Source organism: Pinus tabuliformis, chromosome 1_2, assembly GCF_031772625.1.
Source record: "Pinus tabuliformis cultivar Carrire ecotype Pingquan chromosome 1_2, CPIR1, whole genome shotgun sequence".
NCBI lineage: Eukaryota > Viridiplantae > Streptophyta > Pinopsida > Pinales > Pinaceae > Pinus > Pinus tabuliformis.
The window spans coordinates 485,094,138-485,106,283 of NC_142298.1; positions in this window are offsets into that span (position 1 = coordinate 485,094,138).

Consider the following 12,146-nt stretch of genomic DNA (forward strand, 5'->3'; position numbering starts at 1 on the left):
TTTATTCCCAATTTAATTCAAGGACAAATTTAAATTAGGAGTTTCTTGTTTCATTTTCAACAGGTTCTTATCTCTTTGCATGGTGAACTAGACCACCAGATGTTTCTTCATCCCCAACTCTTGTAAACTAAGAGACACCCCTAATTTTAGAGGAGGAACCTGTTATTCCTTTTATTCCTTGTCCTCCTCCTTTTTCAGTTTTGATGTGGGTGCCTCCTTGCGATGATCATAAAGTTGGGAAATGTACACATCAAATCCCTAATCCATCTTCTCATTCTCCTTCTGATTTTCATGATTCAAATCCAATAGAGGAAATCTCATAAAGGATCATGAAGCCTACATTGAAAACCAAAATTTTTATTCCTCAAGATTGTATTAAAAATCATAACTCTAGTCTTGAATCTGTTTTAGATTTCTATCATCCTCTATCATCTACATGTCGTGACTCTTTGTATCGTGATCCACTTGATCAATCTGCTCCATCAACTAGTTTTTTGCACTCTCCTAATTTTCAATTGGTTGTCCCAAATTGCGATCAGGTTCAAGATAGTCACATTACACAGGTAGAGGAGCAGGAAGGTGAAGATTCGTTCAATCTTTCTTCTCTTTTTCAAAATCCTCTGTGTGAGGATGGTGTCTCCTCATTCTTGGATGATATTTAATATGCTAATATTGGTAATGAATCAAATAAAATTGGTTTGTTTAGATCCATAATATTGGGAAACAATAATTCTGATGATGATAAATATGTTGATGTATGTGATGATGAATGCCCAAGTGCAGCAATTGATCTTTCAGTTTTTCATGGAAACTTTAATTTGAAAGATTTAGGTCTGGAATCTTCTCTGGTCGAAGAAAATGATCTCATAGAAACTTCCTCTCCACCTGACTATACGTTGTGCTCTCCTGTTTGCAATGCATCTATATGCAATGAAGATACTCCAAGCTTTTCAAGTGCTTCATCACATGAGTTCATTTCTCAATTGACACAAGGTAGTGAGGTTGTTCATGATGAAAGAGAAAATAATCGTATCATTGAGTATCCTTTCTATCTCGTATCATCTCTTGTTTTGCATGAAGAAAACTCTTCAAATCAACTTATTCATGAAAATGCTCCATCTCTAGATTTGTGATCAGAAGAATGTTTCAGCTTGAGTAATCTGGTTATCAAAGTTGTAAAATATGATCAAATTAGTGAAAAGGATGGCTTATCTAGTTAATAGTGATCTCATCCAAATAAGTGAAATCATCTATCCTCACACCATGCATGATATGGTTCAATATTTGGAATGCGATTTTACAATCCTTGAAAGTTTCGGGACTTTCCAGAGAGTCGAGGTACTTCTACTTCCGTTGATGGTTATATAAGGATCTCGCAACTCTGATAAAACCCCCAAACTGAATCAGGTATGCTTTTCTCCCCAAAAATCCTATTTTTGCATGGTTTCACTCGACGTAAATTATTTCTTGAAATATATTTGGCATTGTGGAAAAGATCTTTCGAACTCTCAAGATTCGATTTCTAGTCGGATTTAAGATGATTCATATTCATGCAAATATCCTGTATTAAACTCAGGTTTGGAATGTGTATCTCTCATAGAATCATGGAACTGCGAAGTTGGTTATTCTAAATATTATCTTTCGCCAAAGAAGTCATACCAATAAAACTCTTTTGAAAAAAATCAACTATTGATCCTTCTTGTGAATATTCTGATGCTAATCCCCGGATGCGGGTGCTTGAGGAGATGGGACGGGCGATCATCCGCGGCCACCTGCCCGCCATGCGCAGAGGAGCTGTTTACACATGGGAGAAGGGACACTCTCAGCTGCACGGGATCGGAATTAAAGGCATACAACAGAGGAGCATAAATGCTCCGTTCACCTCCGCACGCGAAGCAGGGTCAGGCTCCTCGGCTCCCATGAATGCCACAGTAATGGCGGGAGAGCCTCGAGGCAAAGGCAGATGTGTTATATATGGCTGCGGTATGGGACTCACAATGCGAATTCAGGGTCTGTTCCGTTTGTTTCTGCAGCCTCTGGCGCTGCTGGTCGCTCCAAGCTTTTGTCTTTCTGTTTGGGCCACTCCCCCGCCTGCATATGGTCTTTCCTTGGCTGTTCTGGGATTCAATTCTGCTGTGAGCTCTATCTCGGCCTCAGGCATAGAGACTCTGTTGGGCCCTGCAATCATGGTTCGGCCTCGACAGAGAATGCTCAGCCATCGAGGCACCTCCCGAGGTGGGTCCTCGCACCCTCCAGTCGACGAAGACTCTCCCCATCACTGCCATTGCCATTGCCCTCGCACTCAAGGAGCAAGCCTCCTTCGGTCCAGCCAATTTCTGGATGCCAACGCTCCTGGGTCCTCTTCCTCACCCTCCTTTGGCTCAGCTATCTTCAATTTCAACAGTTCATTGAACCGTCCTCGGATCAACGCCTATGTTTTGGTGCTCTTCATTGAGGAAACCCAAGATGAGGCGATTCCAGAGCCCATCGAGGGACGATGCCAACTGATGGCTCCGCAAGAGCCATGGAGACACCCTCTGCAGATCCTGTGAATGTTTCAAAAAGGCCATTTTCTGGTCCCACGAGCGCTAGGGAGATGATGATCAGCCAGAACGAGGATGCCAAGATGGAGCCCATTCCGACAGCTACGGAGGAGGCTCAGGACATGGCGGAATTCAGGTGGTGCAGGGTAGTGGAGGAGGATCATGAACACTAGCTGCGACTTCTTATCAGGTCTCTGCGGCCCAATAGTGAGGGCATTTGGTAACTCTTGTTGTTTTCGGATATGCTCTTGTGTCAAAGTTGTGGTGTTACTGTCTGTGTCAATGCTGTTGAGAAATTGTATGTGTTTAGGTTCTGGGACTTTTTTTCTCTATGGTTGGGAAAGTTTTTGATTGCCCTGCACGGGATTAGTTTGTTGTTCCACTGGCGCCCCTGCGTGGGATTGCTTTTTGGTCTGGTTTGTCCTCTGAGACTGCAGACTCTGCTGTTCCATGCTGCCACCACCTCTAGGCAGCTGGTTCTTCTTGTCATGTAATGATGTAATTGTTCTCTGATAATGTAAATAATAGAATAGTTTTAACGAGAAAAAAAATAAAAAAAAATATTCTGATGCTAATATTTTTCTTCATCGCACCTGAAATCCTCTTGAGTGTCAGTGAATGCATGGATAGTTTGACTAATCAAATTCTTATTCACTTGTTTTACCCTAACTGGTTTCATGTGTTTGTTATACTGGTATTCCTTTTTACTTATTTCGACAATTACGATGCTGCATCATGTAAACAATCACAAGAAAATGGTTTGTTACATTCATCACATGAGGAAGATGATTCTATTATGTAGAGAATTTGTAGAAATGTTCAAATTGATTTATCTTTGGTAATTCCAAACTGAGAATATGATGCTTTAATCAACCCATTTGATCATGATTCTATTTTTGATGAATGTTGTTCAACTTACTATTTTCCCATCAACACATCTAATGATAGTTGTTTTCATCCTTTTATTTTTATGGTTTAATATCTCACTATCTAGGTATGTGTCAAGCAGTTTAGGCACTTCTGTGCTCGCGAATGGTTATGTCAAGTTCTCCCTGTCTTGACATGCCTGCTGAATATGATAAAATTTATTTCTCCTCATAATATTCTCATCCTAATCCCATGCCTTTAATTGAAAATTCATATTTTCAAATATTTTGGGTATTTCAAGAGGATTTTCATGAATTTTATGATCTAATTGCTCTATGGTTGGAGAAATCTTACCTAGCAGGATCTGTCGCAAATAAGAAATTTCGATCTTTCCACGTGCTTGCTAAGGAGTTCAAAGTAGTTGAAGACACATTCGCAAGAAGCTCCTGAGGTTTGTTGAATGATTGTTTTCATCAAAGAAGTAAGAATGTGAACTAATTAGAAATAGTGGCTATGGCCTATTTTTCTACTAACAGGAAAGATCTTTAAATTTTTGTGCAATATATTCAAGTTCTTATCCATTCTGTTGCACATTTCTTTATATTATTTTTAATTTCTTGTATCTTTATGAATGCAGGTCATAAGCAATTACGATGGCTTCATTTGAAATTTCATTATACGTGACCCCGACCTTCTATACGATTGGATTAGGAGTAGGTTTAGTTGCATGTTAGTTTACCTGCATACCCATCTTGCATTCATTTTTTTGTAGTTTGCCTTCTATTCTATCATTTTGGTTTCTCATCATATTTTCAGTTAGCCTCCTTCTATTTTGTCTTATGGTTTTCATCTTTGTTGTGTGTTGTCTTTTCTTTGTTTCCTAAGACCTTGCATGAAGATTCTCTATTGGCTCAAAAGGGAATATGGAAAAATAGAAAAGGACTTTGTGACACTGAACATTTACCTAACTTTATATCCTTCTTCTTTGTCTCAGTTAGATCTTTTGGTTGATGATGTTCTAACGGAAAATATGATCCTTGCGTTAAGAAAGCCTTGTGTCGAACCATGATCTCCATGTCTATTACGGAAACCTCATCCCTTCACTCGGGTTTTATGTTTCAGTGTTTTCAGGCTGATATAATCAAGTAGAGAAGGACAAGGGGAAATCTAAACGAGTAAATCTAAATCAGAGGTCTCTATATGATTCTCTAAAGGAACAACCTCTCCTATCAATAATTTGGGATCCATCTTCCATCCATAAATAAATAAGTGTCAATGCACAATCCTATCTAAACAAATAAATAAGGCGAAAAAAGAGAAAGGCTTCCTACGCAGAGAGTGATGAGCCTCATCATTGGGTAACTATATGGACCTTAATTCACCTCCTAGCTTAGTCAAATCAACTCTTCTCACAATTTATTACATGTTTTGATTATATTTTGTTTAATGAGATGAGTCAAAGTGAGATATTATGCCTAGTGGACTAATGTGCATTGAATGCAGGTTTGTGAGAGAAAATAAGGGAATTTTGGCAAGATTAAAGGCTGAAACTCGAATGGGAAAAGGAAAAGAGATTGTAGGAGGTAAATCCTCCTCAATTACTCCTCCCTCATTTGAATATTCCTCCATCAATCACACTAGCTCGGAGTACAAGCAACCAAGTCATGAAGATCAAAAGGCAGCTGTGCAAGTGACAGTTAAAGAGTTAGTTTATCTCGTGTTTGGGAGCTCAGCCTCCCTATATTTAAGGAATTCATTGGGGAATTCAGTTGTATAAATAAAGAGGCCTAGAGCCTCATTAGGATTAGAATTTTTACTGTAAAAAGTCTAGTTATCTTTGAGCTCCAGACTGGTGGAAGACATCGTTGTGTAATTTTTTGTTTTGATAATGAGAATGAGATTTTTATTGATCCAGTACTAAGTTAAATCAGAGGGTTGAAGCTCTTGGGTTAGGGCCCAACCCTACTAGCAAAGGCTCCTCTTCTTGTATATGTATGCTTAGATTGATTTCATAGATTCATGGTTAAATTGTCCTTAGAAGAATTTCAGTGCAAGTAGTGTAGGTTTAATTAGTTTGCTTCCATTTGTGATTTACTTCAACAATTGTTTAGAAGAGATAAATAACCATCAAAAAGCTATCAATAGTTGTTTTGCCTCACTTCTCCCTTCAGGGATCATGATTTGAGGAAAGGACTCCTATGCAGCCCCAAAAAGACAGAATTCTACTTTCTCATAGAATTTAGAGCTTTCTGTACTTAAGCCAACATTTGATCAAGTTGCAAGAGTAGGACCTAGTCATCATTTCTTCCATCTTCAGCCTTACAGTAGATCTCATCAATGATTCCATCTTATTCTACAAGTTTTCCTCATGCATGAAGTAGACAACTAGCTCATTAAACTATGTTTTCCTAGCTTATTGAAATTCTCTTTGTTACATGATTTTTGGGAAAATATCAATGTTTGATTTAGTGCAAGTGTTTCATAATTAAATATAGATCTCATAGCCAACAACCTCCTTCAAACTTCAGCCATTCATTATCATTCCTTGCTTTCACTAAGAACCTCACCAATTTCATCATTTTACAAGGAAACTTCTCTAAGCATGTTGATCAAACCCAACCATATCCCAACCTTGGTTTTGAGTTCTGAGTGATCCTAGGCATTTTCTTGCTTCATTCCATCCACCAACCACCTTACCTAAGCCTTCCATCACCTTCAGCACCCATCATTTTTCTCTCGGTTGTATCCTATAGAAATACAGGGAATCCTGTAGGTTTTTAGGACATCCTGTAGCTTTTCCTGTAGTGTTCTATTTTGAGGCCAAATTGAGGAAAAGCCTCTACGAAGCTAGACAAGGTCACCTAAGGGTCTCCCAAACCTTCCAACCATCCACCAACATTCCTAAGCCACCTGCCACATCACCAAAAGAGATTAGCTTTCACACTCTTCCATAAAAATAAAAATAAAAAAGATAAAAAGAAAAACATATTTATTTTAGTCATTTACATGCACAGTAGTAATGTTTGATGTTTTGAACTTACATGCTTAGGACAATAAAATTTCATACATGTTAACTTTTCATTCTTTCTAAAGCATAGTCTCTTAGCAGTTAGTCATAAAATGTTGTGATTTTAGCATTGGATTTTAGTTTTTTTCCTTATTGCAGTAGACAAGCTTTCTCTTAGAGTAGATTTCTCTTTCCTTCATCAGTAATCAAGCTTCTTCTCAATCCATAAAAGTCTGGCTTGAAAAAATCTAGTGGTCTCTCGCCAGCTGAACAATGATGAAAGGGAAGAACCATCACTTTTACTTGTGTATACAACACTGTCACCTCCAAGTTTGTACGAACCCTGGGTTGATAAAGTAAAGCTAGTAGCCCCAAGAGTTGCAGCATTCTTGCTGCAATACTGGTGCTCATCGGAGAGGTGAAGCAAGAAACTCTACTGGGGTACTGTCCAGGCTCGCTGGCAGCAGAGAAATGTTTATGTTCATGAAGTGACTCCACTGGGGTATTGTCTAGGCCTACTAGTAGCAGAGCAACACCAGAGATGAAAAACTACATTTTGAAAATCTAAAGCTCATGAACTTCATTACCCTTTCTTGATTTGAAACATTGTGTGATCATTGAACTTATGTTTGTGTTTAACCTAGTAAAGGAATGAAGGGGACTATGTTTATGCACGGGGTAAGTGGGGAAGCCATGGTAATCTCAATGATGAATCAATACTTCCCAAAAGACTAGACCCTGCATGAAAGATTTGACCAAGGCAGAGAACCTAGAGTTCTATTGGTGTGTCGCCAAGTGTTGTTGTTGCGACAAACGAACTCCAAAATTTTACGTACACTTAGATTTTGGAGCTTATGGTAGATCTTGCGATCAGTCGTTCCATAGTCACTTCTTGCTCAACTGATTGTTTTGAGCTCCCTTCTTGGATTAGAAGTGTCTAAGTCACTTTCTCACACATGCTCAGTTTGTAACAAGTGCATGAGTGCATTATTTTATGAAATCTTGAACTAGCATAACACGGTCCATCAAGAATGTGCATGTACAATTTCCAATCCATGTCGATAGTTAGTGCATGCTGACAATGATAGTTTCTCACATTCTAGCCGTGTTTGTACTTATATTTTGGTGAGTTTTGAAAACTGCCCCTTCCACACACCTTTATTTTTGCGAGTGCCATTTTCATGTTTTCATTTGTCGCTTTCACTTGATTTTACTTTAATTAGTGCCTTTTCCATGTTTTCTTTGCTTTGGAATGTGTTACTTTCACTGTCATTCACATATCGCAAGAGTCGTTCGCACTTCAGCAAATGTTGTCTCTTTGAATGTTAAGTGTCACACAATGTACATAAGCTTTTTTTGGTGGTTTCAAGAGGTTATCTTTGTGTAAATGACTTGATCTTACAATGAATACATCCATCGTACTCATTTCCAAAATTTTAAGCACTATCGCACAAGTGTCGTCACGGTCGTCACAAAGTGTACCTTTAGTGCCGCACTTGTCATAAAGTCTTCGCAAAGTTGTCCAATTGAGGGAAATATGTTGTTAACATGTTCCGAATGATATATATTTTTGCGTCGTCAAAGTGTTTCAAGTGTGTGATAATAGTCAAGTCATATCATTGTTACATCAGACTCTCATTTCCATACTTAGCCAAATTTCAGAAATTCCCAGCAACCTAGCCTCATCCGACCTTCCTCAACTGCGCACTGCACATCTCAAACCATAAATATGCATCCTTGTCCCTTGACACTGCACAATGCACAGTTCCTACTTCCCAAGACTGTCCTCTACGTAGTTCCAATGCTCAAGCTCGACCTTTGGCTCCTAGAATTGTGCAATCCGGCACTACAGCCTAGCCCCAAGAACGCATTGAGTAATATTAGAGCTCAAGTTCAAAACCTAGGCTATTGAAATATGAAAATGTACAATCACCAGGTCTTCTTTGCTTCCTATAATTGTGTAGTTGGCTAAAACAGTGCAAAATTCCTTCGGCCTGAATCACTGACTCCCAAAACTTCGCAATTTCTCTCTCCTGTCCAGCCAATACTATGTATTGCACAGTATCAAGGCTTAAGCCTCATCCATGATATCTTGAACAAATGTATGTCACATTATATGCAAATAAGAAATGGTGCCCTTATCTAATAAGAAGACACTTCAAGATTGAAATAGATCATGATAGTTTAAAGTACTTCTTCAAATACCAAGTATCTTTAAGATAACAACAAAATTTGGTTACAAATATGCTAGGCTGTGACTTTGAAATTATCTACAAATAAAAAGGAAAATAAAATATGGTGATAGATGCACTTGCAACAAAAGACAGACAAAAAGGGATTATTATGTGTTGTTTCCATTATGCAAACTTATTGTATGGAAGAAGCAAAGGTATAATGGAAGCAATATTATAAGGTATGCAAGGTCATTCAAAAACCATAGGTGGACCCAAGCACATTACATAAATTTGTATGGAACAATGATTTATTGTGGTATCGGGATCACCCATATTTATTTAAGAATTCACAAACCAAACACAGGCTCCATTTGGAATTGCATACTTCTCTTCTAGGAGGACATTAGAGGTTCTTGAAAACTTACCACTTGATCAATAAGTATGTGTTACATTTTTTCCATGACTAGGGCCATGTGCTATTATGTTACATTGGGTGCAGCAGGGGGATCGTAGGGGGGCGGTAGCCCCCTACACAAGATCCAGGGCAGCGTCTCAGAAATAAAATAAAATTACGCAGATCCAAGGATGGGGGGTGGACCCAAGGATGGTGGGTGGCCCATGGTATTTTGTAGATCCAGTCAAGAGAACTACGAATATGTTTTAATCCAGGGCTAATGGTTTGAATGCTTTGACATGTATATAATGTATTGTAGCATTGAAAGAAATATAACGAAAAATAAATTTAGTTTTCTTATTTTTGGGTTCTAGGAGAAAATCATTGTACACATTTTTATGTTCTCGCCATTATACGATTTTCTATTTTTAAGAATTTGTTCGCAAGTAATTTTTGTACAGGGCCAAAATCCTATAGTTCAAAAGTTTGTGATTGAGTGTGTGGTATACAAATGAAGAGATAAACAATCAAAACCATAGGTCTCATACTACCATTATTCATATCAACTCAACATTCAATAGTGCTACCAATGGATTTTATTACAGTTCTACCAAAGTTTGAAGGAAATAATGGCATCATGGTAGTGGTTGATCATCACACAAAATATTTATATTTTGTGCTCTTTCTCATCCTTTTAAAGCAAGTACAACAACTATGAAACTCATGAAAATGGATCAGAACCTGCATGGAATCCTCAAGATTATTGTAAGTGATACAAACACAATATTCACTTGTAATTTTTGGACTAAATTATTTTCTTATTGGGTACTCATTGGCTCACAACTCCTCTTTTCATCCTAGATCTGATGGGAAAGCTAAGTTTGTCAATAAATATCTAGAACAATATCTTCATTGCTTTTGATTTGATAAACATGCATAATGGGTTGAGTTGTTCCCCTTGGTCGAATGGAAGTACAATATTTTGTTTTGTACCTCATAAAAAGTGTCCCATTTATGGCACTTTATAGATACCATCCTCCATCCATCACATCACCTTTGAGAGGGAAAGTGAAGGTTCAAGTAGTGAAGGACCATATGGAGCACCAACAAGAGTTGTTGGGAATCAAAGTGATACTAAGATGGGGGTTAAATCAATATTACACATATTTTTACAATTATTTAATCAATCAAATTCACTCAAGAAAACAACAATGCACCATTCACATAAGATTTTGAACACGGGGAATTAATGTGGAAACCCATATGGGAGAAAACCACAAATTCTTTTTTATTATTATGTAAATTTGACCTCCAAGTCTTGATTACATCAAATTATGTAGACACCAACCTACAGGGGCTCCAACCCCCTTTTCTTTGCAAACACCAACTTGTTGGAAGCCCCAACTCCCAACATTTACAGGCACCAACTTATTGCGGCCACTCAAATCTCTTTTTTATTTATTTTCAAACTCAAATACATGGCCATCTTTAATCAAAATTTAATGATACAATTATTAAATCTCAAAGTTGCTCCAAATTACTCTGCAACCACCTCTTCTTTGTTTTATTTTCTTATTCAATCCAGGTTCCTCACAATTACATAATATCACACTCCTTGATATGCTCTCTAATTCAACTTATTTGTAGCAATACAACCTTTGATGCTTCAAATGTATAGTTCTTTTAAACTCACAATCACCTCTCTGCTCAACTTCACTTCAAACTTAGCTTGTAGTTGGTGATTAAAGCTTTAGATCTTCCATCTTTCACTATGTAGTCAAACTCCCACTTTCACAATTTTTCTTTGGTCTTCTATGTTCACTATGTAGTTAGCAGCTACAAAGCACTATCATCTGTTACAATGCTCTCTCTTTTTCATTAGAAAACACTCTTGACATCGTCACCTGACCACTCTTAAGATTTGGCATAATTTTAATATATATATATATATATATATATATATATTCCTGAAAACTTAGTTGTTCTGTTAAATTTTGGGTGATTGGGCACCAACTTTTCATTCATTTCAGCGGAAAGTTTCACAACTCTCCAATATCCCAACTTTGATATGAAAGCAACAATCGTCGAAAATATATCCGTCATAGTAGTTGACAGAATCCAAGATGGGATCTTGGTTCTTGAAGGATCTCATGCCTCCATTGCTATAAACCTTCTCGCAATCCCAATACTAGAGAAAACTTCAAGTCATGGAGATATTCTCGTTCCTCGCTATTGTCAACAGATGGGACTACTTGTCGCTTGGATGAAATTCACAATATTTGTTCTCTAGTCGATGGTCAGTGGGGACACACAAAACCATTACTTGCAGGTATTTCATGTTAACAGGTAAATCTTTGTCTGATGCTGAGCATTGTTCACCACTTTTTCATCAAATAACATTCACAACACTTGTTCCCTAACCGATGGGTAGTGGGTGATGACCTATGGCCCCAACTTTGTAAAAACATAAAAATCACCAAAAAAATGTAACACTAAAAACTTTTACATAAACTGATCCCTAGCATAAATCCCAAGGTATCCAAAATTACTACGTCAAGTCCACATGTACCAATCATAATGTGCCACTTGTCATCCATATATAGAAATTGGGATTCAATGTGTTGTCTCTCTAGAGAAGGGAACATTGATTAACCCCTTGGAGAGGTGTAGGTTTTCCTATATTTCCAACAAAAATTTGATTCCCTTTTGGAGGCAAGGGACTACTCAACACCATCGGAGGTTGGTAATCCTTTCACTAGGCCATCCATCACTAAACTTCCTCCATTTTGGGACATTGTCAATTAAGGTGGTCTCTTTTGTAAATATTGCAAAGGAATTTCACCTTCTTCTCTTTTCTTCTCCCAAAAAAAATTTTTTGTATCATTATTTATTATAAGCCCTTGGACACTTTCCTCTTGCTTATTGATTTCCCTTTGGGTTTATCCTCTAAATTAGATAGACACTAGAGTTTGGGTATGCCTTAAGGAATCGTGAGTATACTACATAAATACGAATTTTGTAGAATGTAGGGTAATTATCCCTTCCAATTCATCATACAATTGGTTGTGACATTTATAATAAGACTAATCACACCACCAACATGGGGTCCTCGTGTCGGTTTCACAGGATTAGTGTCTAACCTTGGTGCATTAGGTATAGTC